The sequence below is a fragment of the Arvicola amphibius genome, chromosome 9 (genome assembly GCF_903992535.2).
Source record: "Arvicola amphibius chromosome 9, mArvAmp1.2, whole genome shotgun sequence".
In the NCBI taxonomy this organism is placed as follows: Eukaryota; Metazoa; Chordata; class Mammalia; order Rodentia; family Cricetidae; genus Arvicola; species Arvicola amphibius.
Window position 1 is genome coordinate 43,110,843 of NC_052055.2, and position 14,523 is coordinate 43,125,365.

Here is a 14,523-nt window from a genome sequence, read left to right on the forward strand (position 1 = left end):
ACTAAGACAGAGGCCTGTGAAGTGAGACTCCTTTGATAACACAGGCCTTTGAAGAGCTGGGGTAGCGGCCTAGGATACCAGTGGCCACACCCCTGTCAAACAGGAATGAACTGAAGATCTGAGAAGACACAACACCTGTCGTGGAGAGGTTGGAATGTTGCAGATTCAGAGCCAAGTTATCTCACGCTATCTTAATAGCCAGCCATCCATTGTCCTCCTCTGTGTCCTTGTGACTGTCCCAAGGGTGAGATCTTTGGAGATGTGCTAACAACAGGACCCTTATCCTCTCCTCAACCCTAACGCTTAAGAAGGTCATCAGACAGGTCTGAGGTCAGGGCAGCAGCGACAGTCCGGCTTTGTGGAACTTGCTTACCCAATGCTCCTACCATTGTATTTGCAAAGTGAGCTGATTTATGACTTTCTTTATTCTGTTGCTGTAAGAACTTCATGCAACCATACCCCAGTGACCTCACTCATATTTGCTTCTAGAGTAAACACGCATTCCCCTGGAGGTAGTAGCTGGTTTCTGGAGTTAGGGTATCCAGAGCAGAGGCTGCTGGCTGGAGATGTAAAGGTTTCCATCCTGGGTCCCAGGGTCCCGGAGAACACCATGGAACGTGCACCAAGGTTGACCCCTTGTGCCATCAGCACTTGTCTCTGCTGGGAAACAGAGCATGGCAGCATCGCTGCACTAGGCTTCCAACAGAAAGCAGGCCCATAACCGGTAGGTTCCAGTGCCTTGGCCAGCAGAGGGAGTGACTGGAAGACGTCCAGATTCCTTTCTGCCCGTCTGTCCCCTTGTGTCAGCAGCAGGAAACGCAGGTTTCCTGACTCTAAGAAGATTGCAGCTCCCTGCAGCTGGCTGGGCCAGCCGCTGGGGAGAGTACAAACAGGAAATCTAGGACCCAGGCTGGTGGCCCGTTTTTTTTTTTTTTTTTTCCTCCTGTCTCCTGTGCTCCACCCCAGCATGCTCATTAACTTAGAATTTGCTGCTTGGGAAAGAAGGGACTTCCGACTTCATAAACGTGTGAGATCAAATTGAATAAAGCCGGCAGCAACACCATTTGGTGGTAACTCTTCATTCGGGTTATCATCCTTCGTTTTTTGGTTTTTTTTTTGGGTTTTTTTTTTTTTTTATTGCAGAGCCTTTGAAATCAAAGTTATTGTTGTAGAAACAGAAGGGAAAACCCCAACTGCCTGATTACCGCAGAAGAAAGAAAGGGAGGGTGCCTGCGTGCAGTTCCTTTCGGGAAATCTGCCCTTTCGCGTCACTGGTTGTACAGGCACATCTGTGCTCCTGGCCATACAGTCACTATAGATGGTTGGTTTACTGTGTGGGTTTTAATGTGTGTGTGTGTGTGTGTGTGTGTGTGTGTGTGTGTGTGTGTGTGTCTGTGTGTGTGTGCAAACGCACATGGTAGAAGTAGAGAACTAACTCCCAATGCTTGTCCTCTGACCTCTACACACGCCCTGGCTCACGTGTGCCACCGTTTCACCCCCAAATAAACTAATAAATATAATAAGAAGTAGAAAAAATTCAGCCCAGGTTCTTTGCTTCCTGTCACCTCGTGTCCTCTGCAGGGAGGAAGATGTTAGGTAATCGTATCCAGGCTGTGCTGTGTTGGTTTACGGGCCCACGTGCCAGGATGATTGAAATGTCTTCACAGGAGGAAGCAGCTGTGAGGGCACTGAGGGAATGTGGAGAACACTGCTCTACCACCCTCCTGTGCAGAGGCCGTCCTACTATGTGCTGGAGCAGTGAGCAAATAACCTTACCCTGGCCTCTGCTTAGACAGGTCACTGTCGTCCCTTCCTCCTACCACATAGTTAGTGATTTCATGGTTGTCTTCAGCAAAACCAGGGACCAGTCTTCTATGACCCGTGTGTGTGTTGTGATGTGTATATGTTGTGATGTGTGTGTGGTGTGATGTGTGTGGTATGTGTGTGTGTGTGTGGTGTGTGATTGTTATTCTTGGTTATCAACTAGATTACATCTGGAAATAAGTAAAACCCTAAAACCCAAGTGGTTGGGCACACCCATGAGGGATTTTTTTTTCTTAATTAAATCATTGAAGTGGGAAGATCCACTTTTAATCTGAATCTTTTGAGGTGGGAAGTTCCACCTTCAATCTTGGCCTCACTTTCTGCTGGCAGAAGGAAGCTTTCTCTCTTTGCCTGCTTGCTATTGGTGGTAAGTCCATTCCTTCACTGGCTTTAGAGCCTGCTTCTTTGGGATTCCAGTGTGTACTGAAGACCATCTGAGATACCAGCCTGGTGGACTACTGGACTCCTGGAACTTCTGTTGGTAACTGCCATTGTTGGACAGGCTGGGCCACAGACTGTAAGCTATTCTAATAGTAAATCCCCTTTGCATTCTATCAGTTCTGTTCCTCTAGAGAACCCTCGCTAATACAGTGTTTCTTCGACTCAGCTGGTTAGAGGCCCCTCCTGGGATAATTTTTCCCCTGCTGCTAGCTTTGTCCGAGAGACAACTTGGCCACTTGGATAAAAAGCCAGAGCAGTGACAGAAAACCTTCCCTGGCAAGTGCGAGATACCAGATTCAATCCCTCGTATTGCCAGGAGGAAACAAAAAGTCTGCTTTCCCATCAGGATGCTTTGACTCCTGTGGAATGAAACACTCGAGCTCAAACGCTAATAGTTGGTGTGGGTGCATGGGGCTAAAGTAAGAAGGCCTTGGGGCAGGTCTGACCCAGGAGATGTGCAGTATTACCACAAACTCAGGTCCTTGCCAAGTCCACCTCATCCTAAGCCTAGATCCCACCCTGGTGACCAGATGGCTAGTGATGTGGGTTCAGAACACGATGCCCCCATACATGGCTCTTGGGAAAGTCGGTTAGAAGGATTAAGTTCAACCTAGGAGACGCATCTGGACATGACTATGAGGGTGATGCCAAAAACTTAGGAGAGAGGACCCACCTTGAATGTGGATGCCACAATCCTATGGGCTGGAGTCCCAAAGTGAAACAAGGAACAGGAGAGATGGCTCTGCCTTTAAGAGAGCTTCCTGTTCTTTTTTTTTTTTTTTTTTTTTTTTTTTTTTTGGTTTTCGAGACAGGGTTTCCCTGTAGTTTCTAGAGCCTGTCCTGGAACTAGCTCTTGTAGACCAGGCTGGCCTCGAACTCACAGAGATCTGCCTGCCTCTGCCTCCCGAGTGCTGGGATTAAAGGCGTGCGCCACCACCGCCCGGCGAGCTTCCTGTTCTTGCAGAGGACTTGAGTCCCATTCCCAGGACCAAGACTGGGTGGCCTACATTGGCTGTAACTCTAGTTCCCAGGGATCCATCACCTTCTTCTGGTCCCTGATGGTACCTCAATACACACACGCACACACGCGCACACACACTAAATATAAAAGAAAAGAACGAGAACAAGCACCAGTGTGTCTCTCACCACTGCCACCCTGCTGTCCCTGTAAACTGTGAGCCAATATGAACCCTTCGAGCCTTAAGCTGATTCTGTTATGGGCATGTTATCACAGCAACAAGACAAGGGACTAACTGACACAGGGCTTACATTCTCCCCTTTCCTTTCTCCCCTGACCAGGTCACAAGGTCCCATGAGAGGTGCCTCATTACACCCAGAGACATGGGGACACAGTGGAGGGGTTAACTCCCCCTAGCTTATTACCATTAGGCCATGACCTTTAGCCTGCCAATCTTGTTCCTCCCTGACTAATGCCCTTCCTCAAACACAAGTATGAAAATACACAATGTACCTATTTCTCTGGGTCTTACTTTCTTTATGAGGTTTCCCATGTCCTGCAAAACTTACATGAAATGGGACTGGAGAGGTGGCTCATTGTTTAAGAACATTGGCTGCTCGTGCAAAGAGACCTAGAATCAGTTCCCATCATCCACATGGCAGCTCACAACCCTGGTAACTCCATTTCCAGGGGATCTGATGCCCTCTCCTGACCTCCATGGGCACTTAATGCACGTGGCATATAAATATGTGTGAAGGCAAAACACCCACACACATGAAATAAAAATAAATTAAAAAAATTCAAACTCGGGCTGGAGAGATGGCTCAAAGGTTAAGAGCACTGGCTGTTCTTCAAGAGATTCTGAGTTCAATTCCCAGCATCCACTTGATGGCTCATAACCATCTGTAATGAGATCTGGTGCCTTCTTCTGGCGGGCAGGGATACATGCAGGCAGAACACTGTATACATAATTAATAAATAAATCTTTAAAAAAGTAAAAAAGAATTAAACTCTTCCATGAGATAATTATGCATGCTGCCCACTTGGTAAGCAGTCTTCTGTTTAAAGGGGCTTCAGTTATGAGCTCAGCAAAGGAAGGCGGAGATGTTTTGACTCTCCCTACACCCGCAGTGAGCCAAGCTTCCCTACTAGGGTGCAGTGGTAGATACAGCAAATCATATTTTTCTCTTTCCCGCCATCCGGCAAATTCCAACAGATCCGCTGGAGGAGTTTGCCCTCCATGAAGGCCTGTGATCCAGTCGCTTCTATAAACAGGAGGTAGTGGGGAAAACGACTGACTGTCCCCTGAGGTCACTACACCCTCTAGAGGTGGGTGGTGTCAATACCGCCCTCTTTTAGCTGCCCTACCAAGGTTCCTCAAGACCATGTCCCTTCCATAGAGGGCAGCTGGTCTGTGGAGCAGTTTCATCTAGTGGAGAAGAGAAGCTTCAAGTGGAGTTGGTGTGGGAATCCCCAGAAAGGGACCCCGGGGACCCTGTGTGGGGGCGGATGGACAGGAGCTTGGGAGACCAGTAATTTGACTCACTGGGAAATGGTGATACTGTGACATACTTTGAAGGAGCCATCAGAGCTTGAGAGTGGACCACACGGAAGATGTGAGGACTCAACAGTTTGGACCCTACCCTTGGAAAAATGGGATGGGGAGGAGTTGGGGAGGTGAGCACGTCGCTCTAGAGGCTGGCTATCCAGCCGAGGGCTAGGGGCCCGAGTTTGGGATTGGGGTGAGAGCTGGAGGTCATCAGAGGTGTAGGTTGGTGGATAGTAAGTGGATACTAGAGATGAGGTGTGTGTGGAAAGACATGCTGGCCCAGCAGGACATCAGGAAGTGGAGGAAGCGGCTACTCGGAGGCAGAAGTACACACTCTGGTAAAGCCACTTTCGTGCCTCCCTCCTCCACTGGTCTGTTTCTCTTTAGGACGTCGAGAACTTCTTGTGCCTAGAGGCAAGTCACAGGAGTGTGGGAGTGGTTCTGAGTCTCCAGCCCGGTCTCCTCTGGCCTTGGGCAGAGACAGCGGTACACCGAGGGCAGAGGCAAAGCTTGGAGTGCCTAGAGAGCCTTGTACCGGCAGACTGCGGGTCAGACGATCCGGGATGCGGGCTCAGTTTCCTAACTCAGCACAGATCTCCGGTTTCCCGTCTCATCCAGCGCATCACGAATGAGGGTAAATCTGCGGGCTGGTAGTGAGTGTGGAGGTGACAGAGGGCCAGTATTCCTCAGCTGTCTCCAGCTACGAGCTAGAACCACCTGCCCTGGTCCCGCCCACCCTGAGGTCTCCCGGCTGCGCGCTTTCTGACGTTGGGCGGGGCCTGTCGGAGAGGAACCTGCCGGAGCCTGGCCAGGTAAGCGGCTTGGAGTTGCAGACACCAAGTGAAAAGTGCTGTGGTCGTCGGGTGAGTACCCTGGGAGAACTGTGTAGCTGGGGAATCGCGGCTCCTGTGCCTCTGACCCCGGCCTCTTCCCACTCCACCTTCCCTTGGCTGTCCCTCCACTTCCCACTCTGTCCCTCGCTTCCTTCTGACACGGGTTTGGATTTGGTCCCCTTTGGATCACCGGGGTCAGCACTCGTCAGGTCCCGCACCAAACCTGAGCGCATCATGGTAGCATCATTCCCGTTTCACACGTGGGAATACTGAGGCCGGGGCGGGTGCTGAGGATGCACGTGGGGCCCCGCGGCTGGGGTCTATCTGGTCATTTTGTCACTGGGTGCAACTCCCAGTTTTATAGGCCGCGAGCTTCGGAAATTCCCACTGGGGCAGGGCAGCCTGCGCGGACTTCTTTCGCTTTCCCAAATCTGGCAAAGGTCTCCCAAGAGTGTTGCTGGCCGCTGGGGCTCTGCTGGGAAACTGCGGAGGCCACCAGGGGGGAGGGGTGCATTCCTTCGTCCTGTTTGCTGGGGTGGGGAAAGGGCCTGGCCAGTGCCAGGCTGCAGACAGGTCTGCTCTGAGACGAGCAGATTCTGCTTACTTGGGCACACTGTCAGCGAGAGTCAGGGCGAATTTAAGTCCAGGTGAAAACTCAGTTCGACTCAACAGTTTGGAAAGTAAGCAACCTTCAATGGCCTCTGTTGTTCAGGATATGCTTGGGAGTTCCCTGTGGAATGCCCTGACAAACCCTCCCCACAGTCAGCGAGAGGATGGGGGAGGGGACAGGGGACTGGAAGTCTGAGCTCAGCTACTCCCAGAGGTCGGGTCAGCCTCCAGCGGGCTCCCAGATCTCAGGAGCCCAGAATCGGCTCTCTGTGATCAAAGCCAGGGGGTGTGGATGCTTTCCTGGAGTAGCTGCAGTTGAACTGGAAGATGAGTGGGAGATAGGTAGGTGGGGTGTGGCCCTTAGGTTGTTGGGAGGTCCAGGAATGGTTGAGACCAGCGTGCCCAGGCTGTGTGCTTGGATCAGCTCACGGTAAAGAGCAACTTCAGAGATCTGCGTAAAGTTGGGGGCTCCCTGGCTAATCACCCTATGAGTCCTGGTGTTTATGAGTGCAGGTTTGGCGTATCCTGTCAATAATGGACAGAGAGGTGGCTTCAGTTAAAGAGGACGGCAGGGTTTGGGATGTAGCTAAGTTAATAGAACTGCCTAACATACACAAAGCCCTGGGTTTGCTTCCCTGTGACACATAAACCAGATGTGTGGTGGCCTGAGGTTGTAATCTCAGCACTTATCAAAGTGAGGATAAAAAGCCACCCTTGACTACATATTGAGTTTGAAGCCAGCCTGGGTGGTGAGACCCTGTCTCTAATAATAAACTAAAATATAGGATAGTTAAGAGCTGTCACCTGGAGGTGCCTGACCACACTAGAAACCTATCCCAATCCTAAATCACCCTCATTTCATTAATGGGGAAACTGAGGCACTGGTCACATGATTCAGATAAAACTTCAATAGGATTTGGGAGAGCTTGATTATTTTATTTTGTTTGGAGACAGGTCTCACTGTTTAGCTCAGGCTGGCTTTAAACTTGAGGTAATCCTCCTGCCTCAATCTTCCAAATGCTGACATTACAAAAATGAACTAGTACACCTAGCCTAATTAGTGGATTTTGAGCTGGCCACGTCGCTGCGGGGAGCAGCCTCAACATCTGCAAAGCTCCCAGCAGAGGTCAAGTCACCCATGCCTGCCGACGGCCTCATTCCTCACTCAAACCAGCCTCGTGAGATGGTAGTGGCAACGCCCACTTGTACAGAAGAGGAAACCCAGGCACGAGAGTCATAGGCCCTAGGGCTGATAATTGGAAAACCAGGCTTGGAATCTGTCTCTGTGGGAGCAGGCTGGTGTAATTTGGAGATTTTGGAAGCCCTCTGGCAAGCGCCCGCCCTTCCAGATGTCTGCAGTGAGAGGCAGACATGCACCTCCATACTTTGGCCCTCAATGATCTGAGGAAGCTATTGTTGGCTTCCACGGAAAGTGGAAGTTAACGAATAGGCAGTGCAAAACAGTTGAAGTTTAGTTAAAAGTAGAAAGCAAGGTGCTCAGGAAAAGAGAAACACACAAGAGGAGGCCTCACAATGAAGAGTCGTGGTTTATTAAAGGAACTTTCAAGGGCTGGAGAGATGATCTAGCATCCATGTAGTGGCTCACAACCACCTGTAACTTCAGTTCCAGTGGATGCGAAATCTTCTGAGCTTTCCAAAAAAAAATTTTTTTTTTTGTTAAATTATGTGTGTGAGGAGGGAGTGGGTATGTGTACAGGAAGGCAGGTTCCCGTGAAGACCATAGAGGGTTTCAGATCCCCTGGAGCTAGCGGTTGTGAGCTACCTGATGTGGGTGCCGGGAATTGAACTTGAGTCCTTTGCAAGAGCAGTGCATGCTCTTAACTGCTGAGCCTGAGCCATCTCTCCAGCCTCTAAAAGGCATTTGTTGTTGTTTTGACACAAGGTCTCTCTGTGTATCCGTCTGTCCTGGAACTTACTCTGTAGACCAGGCTAACCTCCAACTCACAGAGATCCTGCTGTCTTTGCCTGAATGCTGGGATTAAAGGTGTGCACCATGCCACCACGATTATCCACTAAAAGATATTTTGACATAAATTTGAAGCACTGGGGTTTAAAGAAAGATTAGCACTCAAGGAAAGGTTAAGCCCATACCAAGTGTGGGTATGGGCTTCTCATGGGAGAACCAATAAGAGTCTTAGCATCAGCCATATAGACCATTTTCATGGCTTTCAAGTTATGTCTCAAAAGGTTGCTAAGAACCTCCCCTCCTTGCCCCCTCTTTGCTAGGTAAAATAACGGGGTGTCTCTGGAAAGTTAAACCAAGAGCCTCTAAGATTGCACAAGGGTCTTGGGATGTCTTTTACTGTAAGTGGGGTTTTGGGTGAAAGTCCTAGAAAATTGCAGGTTTAGAGCTAGGAATGGAGAAAGACCTTAAGAGGTGTTGAATGTGCCAGAATTCTGCTTCTCATCTAGGGAGAAGCTTCAAGCAGACTTCTGGGCGAGGGCTCTTTTCCTTTTCCACGCTACCGTTATTTTCCATGTCTTTCTATTCCGCGTCACAGATGTTAGCACAGGGGTAGAAATAAGAAGTTTTCCGCCTCTTATCTTCCCCCACTATTTGGTTGAATTTGGTGTCCCACAGGTATCTGGAATCTTCTTGGGTGGCTGCTGTGGGTGGGCACAGACTCGGATCTGGGGTACTGTGTGGAACTCCTTATAGCCCATTTGTCCAAGTTTCTGGGTTCCTTGAAGCGGGTTTGGGTGAATGGCTCTTCCTAAGCCACTGCTTTGGGTCCCCATCTCCTCTCACAGGCATCCTAAGAGGTTAAAGCTTGGAGGAGGATGTGTGTGTGTTCAGTGGAGGCTGTGCAGCGGTTAACAGCTGGGGATGGGTCCCCATACCCGGGCCACAGGCTGTGTGACCTTCAGTCAATTGTTAGCCTTGTTTTTCTGGGAAATTCCAAACTCCAGAGTTACGGAGGGGTCAGACTGAGTTGATTTACACAGAGTGTCCCAAGCAGGCCCCACAGTTTCGTGAGAGATCACATTTGTTAGCATTAGTCTGTCTGTGGCCTTGCAGAGCAAGCCTAGGTGTTGTTTGTGTGCCGCTGTCCCTTCCCTGCTGAAGGCCAGCCAGCTCCAACTTGGGAGCAAGAATCGACCTTTCAGTTGGAGGAAGCAGGAGCCAGGGACTCTCAGAAGGAACTGGTTTGACAGGTCTGGATTCTGGAGACTTCTAGGAGCCACCATTGCCTTTTCTCCACCTTCCTTAAAATTAAACTCTACCCTGTCAATGCAGCAGGGACGGATGCCTGGGCTGGGTTTTCCTGGGTTTGTGGTCTGCAGGAGATACGAACTCTACAGTCCCAGCTGTGCCCCCATCTCTCAGGCTGCGCAGGTGTGTGTGTGTGTGTGTGTGTGTGTGTGTGTGTGTGTGCGCATGCATCTGTTGGTCAGTACCCTCAGAGGCCAAAATAGGGCATCCCATCCCTAGCATTGGAGTCCCAGGCAGTTGTGAGCCAACTGATGTGGGTGCTGGGAACGGAGCTCAGAACCTCCGGAAAAGTGGGAACTCCCAACTACCGAACCATCTCTCCAGCCACCAATTTATTAATTTCGCCAAAAGTTATTTTTTTCATTATGCATATATGTGTGTGCCCATGTGTCTGTATGGGTGTGCGCATGAGTGCAGGCTCCCAGGGAGGCCAGAGGGGGTTTGGATCCCCTGGAACAGGAGTTGCAGATGGCTGTGAACTTCAGTCCTCTAGAAGAGCAGTAAGTGTTCCTAACTACTGAACTATCTCTCCAGCTCCTTTTCATCTGCTAAAGATTTATTTACTTATTTGTATTTTATTTTATTTTAATAACATTTCTTTCATTTATTTTACATACCTATCGCATTTTTCCCTCCCTCCTCTCCTCTCGTTCTGTACCCCAAGATTTACTTACTTATTTTTATTTTATGTGTATGGGTGTTTTGCCTACATATATGTCTGTGTGTGCAGTGACCCAGAGGCCAGAAGAGGGCGTCAGAGTCCCCTGGATCTGGTACTGGGGAGGGGGGATCTGGTTTTGTGAATCATTTTTAACTCCTGTGAGGAAGCACAGAGGTGGAGGTAGGAATGCTGGACCCAGACTGGACTAGGACTTGGGCTCCAGCCAGTGCCGGCAGTTGACGCTGTATGGATCATTTGTCGTGCGTGGGGCTGTGTGTTCCAGGTAGCAAGAACAGTGTGTGCAGAGGCTCTGAGGTGGCCGCAGTGTGGTGTGTGAAGAGCACCTGAGGACCATGTGGCTAAAGCAAGAGGCATGTGGTAGAAGTGGTCCGTCTTGTTTCCTGGAGCATTTGGGTGGGGGATGGGGACTTCAGGACGCTTCTGCTGGGATCAGACTTGAAACAGGAGGCATTGGCCAGGCACTGAGCAGGCATCAGATGGTCATGTCTAGTGCTTGGGGAGTGTTCTGTTTGCTTTTTATTCTTCCTTAACATACCTAGAATTACCTGGGAAGAGGGAACCTCAATTGAGGAATCACCCAGCTCAGATTGGCCTGTGTTGTCATGTTTGTGAGGTCTTAATTGATGATGGATGTGTGTGGGGGGGTCTAGCCCAGTATGGGCAGCACATCCATAGGTGGGTGGGCCTGAGCTATTTCAGCAAACTAACCAAGCTTGGACCAGGGAGCAAACCAGTAAAGAGCATTCCTCCTTGGGTCCTGCTTCAGTTCCTGCCTTATTTCCCTCAATGCTCAACTGGGACCTGGAAGGGTAGGATGAAATAAGCCCTTTCCTCCTCAAAGTTGCTTTTGATCAAAGTTTTTTTTTTTGTTTTGTTTTTTTATCACAGTAACAAAAAAAAACAAAAACAAAAACAAAAAAAACAAAAAACCACTAAGACAGGGATGATTGGGACTAAGATTTCAGCATCTTTTGGAGAGAGTAGAAGGCCAGGGAGGGCCCCAGGCCAGCACTGAGCATGGGTGGTGGAAACTGTGATAGAGGTACCAGCTGTGCCCAGATGGTGATAGGAGGGGCTCCAGGCTGTGAGGGTGGGTTAGATGGGAGGGGCTTTGAACTCCAGCCTCCTGCCAGTTAGCTACAAGGACTTCACTCACCACTGTTGCCCTTCCTACCCCCTGGTGTCTCACCTAGATCCCCTATCTCTCCCTCTGGACAAGTGAGTAAGGTCTGTGTGTGTGCCCCTTGCCAGCACCAGGGACCTCATGGCCTTGGTGGTAAGGAGTGGGCAGTGGAGGAGGACTTGTGGCCACTAGTGTGGCCGAGACTGCTGTGGTGTCTGAGGCAGATCTGACCAGCGCATGCCTCTTTTTTTTTCTGAGCTTTAGAGGGTTAGGAAGGGTGGTGTGGGGCGAGACGCTGGAGGTGGGCACATCCACGGAGTTCTTTATCTGTGTGCCCCACCCCCCATGGGCTGTGCTGTTTAAGGTAAATCCGGCATTAATTTGCCTGAGGTAAGTAGGTGTTCATTTGTAGCGACAGCATTAAGATAATTGCAGCGAGGGTCTGTTTGTGTAATATGCAAACACATTTTGACAGCAACAAACCATTTTGCTGTGAATATAAATAGACCCCTTGGGTGGTTTGGAGTCTGTTTTGCATAGCACGCCTGCTGCTGGATCGCCGCCTGTTCTAGTCTTGGGCGCCAATGAGGACCGAAGCTCTCCCAGCCTCACAGATGCCTAATGCTCCCCCAAGAACAAGCCCCCACGTGGGGGAAGACTCCTGGAGTCCGCTGGTCTGCAAAGGGAGCAAGTAGAGGCAGTGGACACAGGCAGAGCCAGGCAGGCTGGGGGACAGGGCTGAGGCTCAGAAACACTGAGCAGTGCCGAAGATCTGTTTGCAGTGTGACCTGTCACTCTGGCATTTATGAGGGGCTTTGACTATGCTGGTCCTGCGTGGTCACGTGGGGCGTCTTGAGTCCCTGTGCAACTTTACTCCACCTAGGGAGACCCAGAAAGCCAGAGAGTTATGGGTTTCTGATCATCATGTGGGGGCTGTCGCCAAGAGGGTTGACACTCCAGCGGGAAATGGAGAATTCCCCTCCAGAGTGAGGATGGTAGATAGAGGTCAGACCACGCCTGCAGCCAGGCTGGGACAGGAGCTTTAAAATATACATTGGCGCAAGTGGGCCGAGATGGCTCAGGGAGTAAGAGCGCTTGCAGGACAAGCATGCAGTTCTGCGTTCAGATCACCAGCAAGCACCCTTGTAAGAAGCTGGGTGTGGGCATGCACCTGTAACCCCAGCCCTGCACAGGTGGCCAGAGACAGGAGGACCTCTGGGGTTTGCTAACTGCCAACCTAGCTTTGGGTTCAATGAGATTGTGTCTCTAGGGAATAAGGCAGAGACTGGTAGGATACCTAATGTCTTCCTCTGACCTCTGTGTTTGCCCGTACGTGCAGTCGTGTGTGCATGCGCGCGTGCGCACACACACACACACACACACACACACACACATATACACACACACGCACCACATGCCAGATATATATGGAGTATGGAGATTGGAAGTAGTGTGACTCAGTGGAAGAGCAATTGCCTGGCATATGCTAGGACTGGATGTGTGTGTGTAAAATGAGCACCATTTGCTATATGTACTGAGCTCTTTAAGCTACAGATGAGTTTATGTTAATGAGGTGACTCAAAATAGTTCCAGCTTAGCTTCAGAATGGAGCCTAGGTCTGAGGAACCAGCCTGAGCTGGAGCTGGAGGGTTAGATAGCACCTGCCTATGTTAAAGAGGGTCATATGACTTAGATGCCAACATCACCCACAAATTCACAGCAGAGACTAGTGTTTGAACAAACACCTGGGCACTGGTGGCCCAACCAGTTGACACATGCAAGGGACCCTGTCATGGCCCTGTGTGTACAGCCTCACCTTGGAACAGTCACTCCTTAGGGACCTCTATCAGGTAGCATCACCAGTGACTCCTAGGCTTGGAGAAGGCCAGATAGCTATGTGGTACCTGATGGGGACAGGATACAGGATAGCCATGTAGTACCTGATGGAGACAAGATACAGAATAGCCATGTGGTACCTGATGGGGACAGGATACAGGATAGCCATGTGGTACCTAATGGGGACAGGATATGGGTATCCTCACAACCTTCTAGACCTCTCAGAGGTAGTATGGTCCAGCTTTCTTCTTGGATCTCTTCAGACTTCTTCCTCTGTCCTCCCTCTCACTGTGCACAGCACCAAGAGTCAGGCGAGGCTGAGAGCAGTGCAAGATTCTGGAAGAGCCTTGGTTTAATTCCCAAGCGATGGCTGCAGCGGGAGGGGGCACAAACCCCTTCCTGCCAATGGTACAGCAGGGCTGACCATGCAAACTTTAGAACAAAGCATCCAGGCTGTGCCAGGGGATCAAGTGCTTGCTCTTGTACAAAAGGATCTGCATACTGGTTGGCTAACGCAGAGGACAGAGGAAAAGGGAGCCATCATTGCTGCAGAGACCTTGGCTGTGGGCTCTGTGCAGCTACTTGACCCAGTGGATAGTGTGAGGGCTGGCCTCTCAGCCATTACTGGTTCCTGGCCAGCTGCCTCAGGCAACATGTGCCCTGGGCTGTGGGCTCTGAGGGCCAAGTTCTTTTGCTGACTTTTGTAGTAGGTTTTCCTTGCAAGGTGTGGACGCAGGGTCCCAGCCTGGGGATCATCCCATACCAGCGAGGTCCCCAGTGAGCCGCTCTCCAGAGTGGATAATTTTGGACTTGAGGAGTGCTGGAGAGAAGGTGAGCTGATGGAGCCTGGCACTGATGTCCTGCGCCCTGCCAGGAAGCAAACCTGATCCCGAGTATGCATCTGAGGCCTGGGCCAGTGACTCCCCAAGCTCAGGGCCACAGCATCCAGTGTTAGGTGACACGGTGCAGGCTTGGGGAGACTGTGGGGAGGCCACAGGTCAAGTCTCTTGTTTGAAGTATGGGAGGGCTGAGGTGTCTCAGCTGTCACATTAGTGTAGGAAGGAATGTCACAGGGAAGGATTGAGAGGTAGGTGGCCTGAATTACAGGTGTTCTCTAATCAGGATTCGTGTGTCTCTATGGCTGCTGCAGGTCTGTAGAAGGGATACATGGGAGACACAAGACCTCTCCCTCTCCCTGCTTGTCTCCTCTGAGTATCATACATGGGCGCTCTCTCTCTCCCGGGACCTTTGCCCTCTCTGTTCCTCCCCCATTCTGAATGCCTTTCTTTCAGGATCTCCTGCCAGCACTGCCCTGGCAGCCCCAGGGACTTGGCAATAAGTTAGCAACCGCCCTGCCTATCCGCCCACCCACCCAGATGGAGCAAAGCTCCAGGCCAAAGCCACACAGCAGCATGACGGCAGAGTCCTGACCT

General features: G+C 50.6%; 1 protein-coding gene across 4 annotated transcripts in view; it reads left to right on the forward strand.

Annotated features, from left to right (window-relative positions):
• The first annotated feature begins 5,225 nt into the window (after positions 1-5,225).
• Arhgap8 (Rho GTPase activating protein 8) overlaps positions 5,226-14,523 on the forward strand; it is a 48,018-nt gene continuing 38,720 nt past the window's right edge. The window contains exon 1 of one of the 4 annotated variants that reach the window (XM_038341601.2): positions 5,226-5,584. The gene's annotated coding sequence lies outside the window, so the exon portion shown is untranslated. Of the gene's footprint in view, positions 5,636-14,523 lie in introns of all 4 variants that reach the window. The other 3 variants (XM_038341600.1, XM_038341599.1, XM_038341602.1) reach the window with 3 other exon arrangements.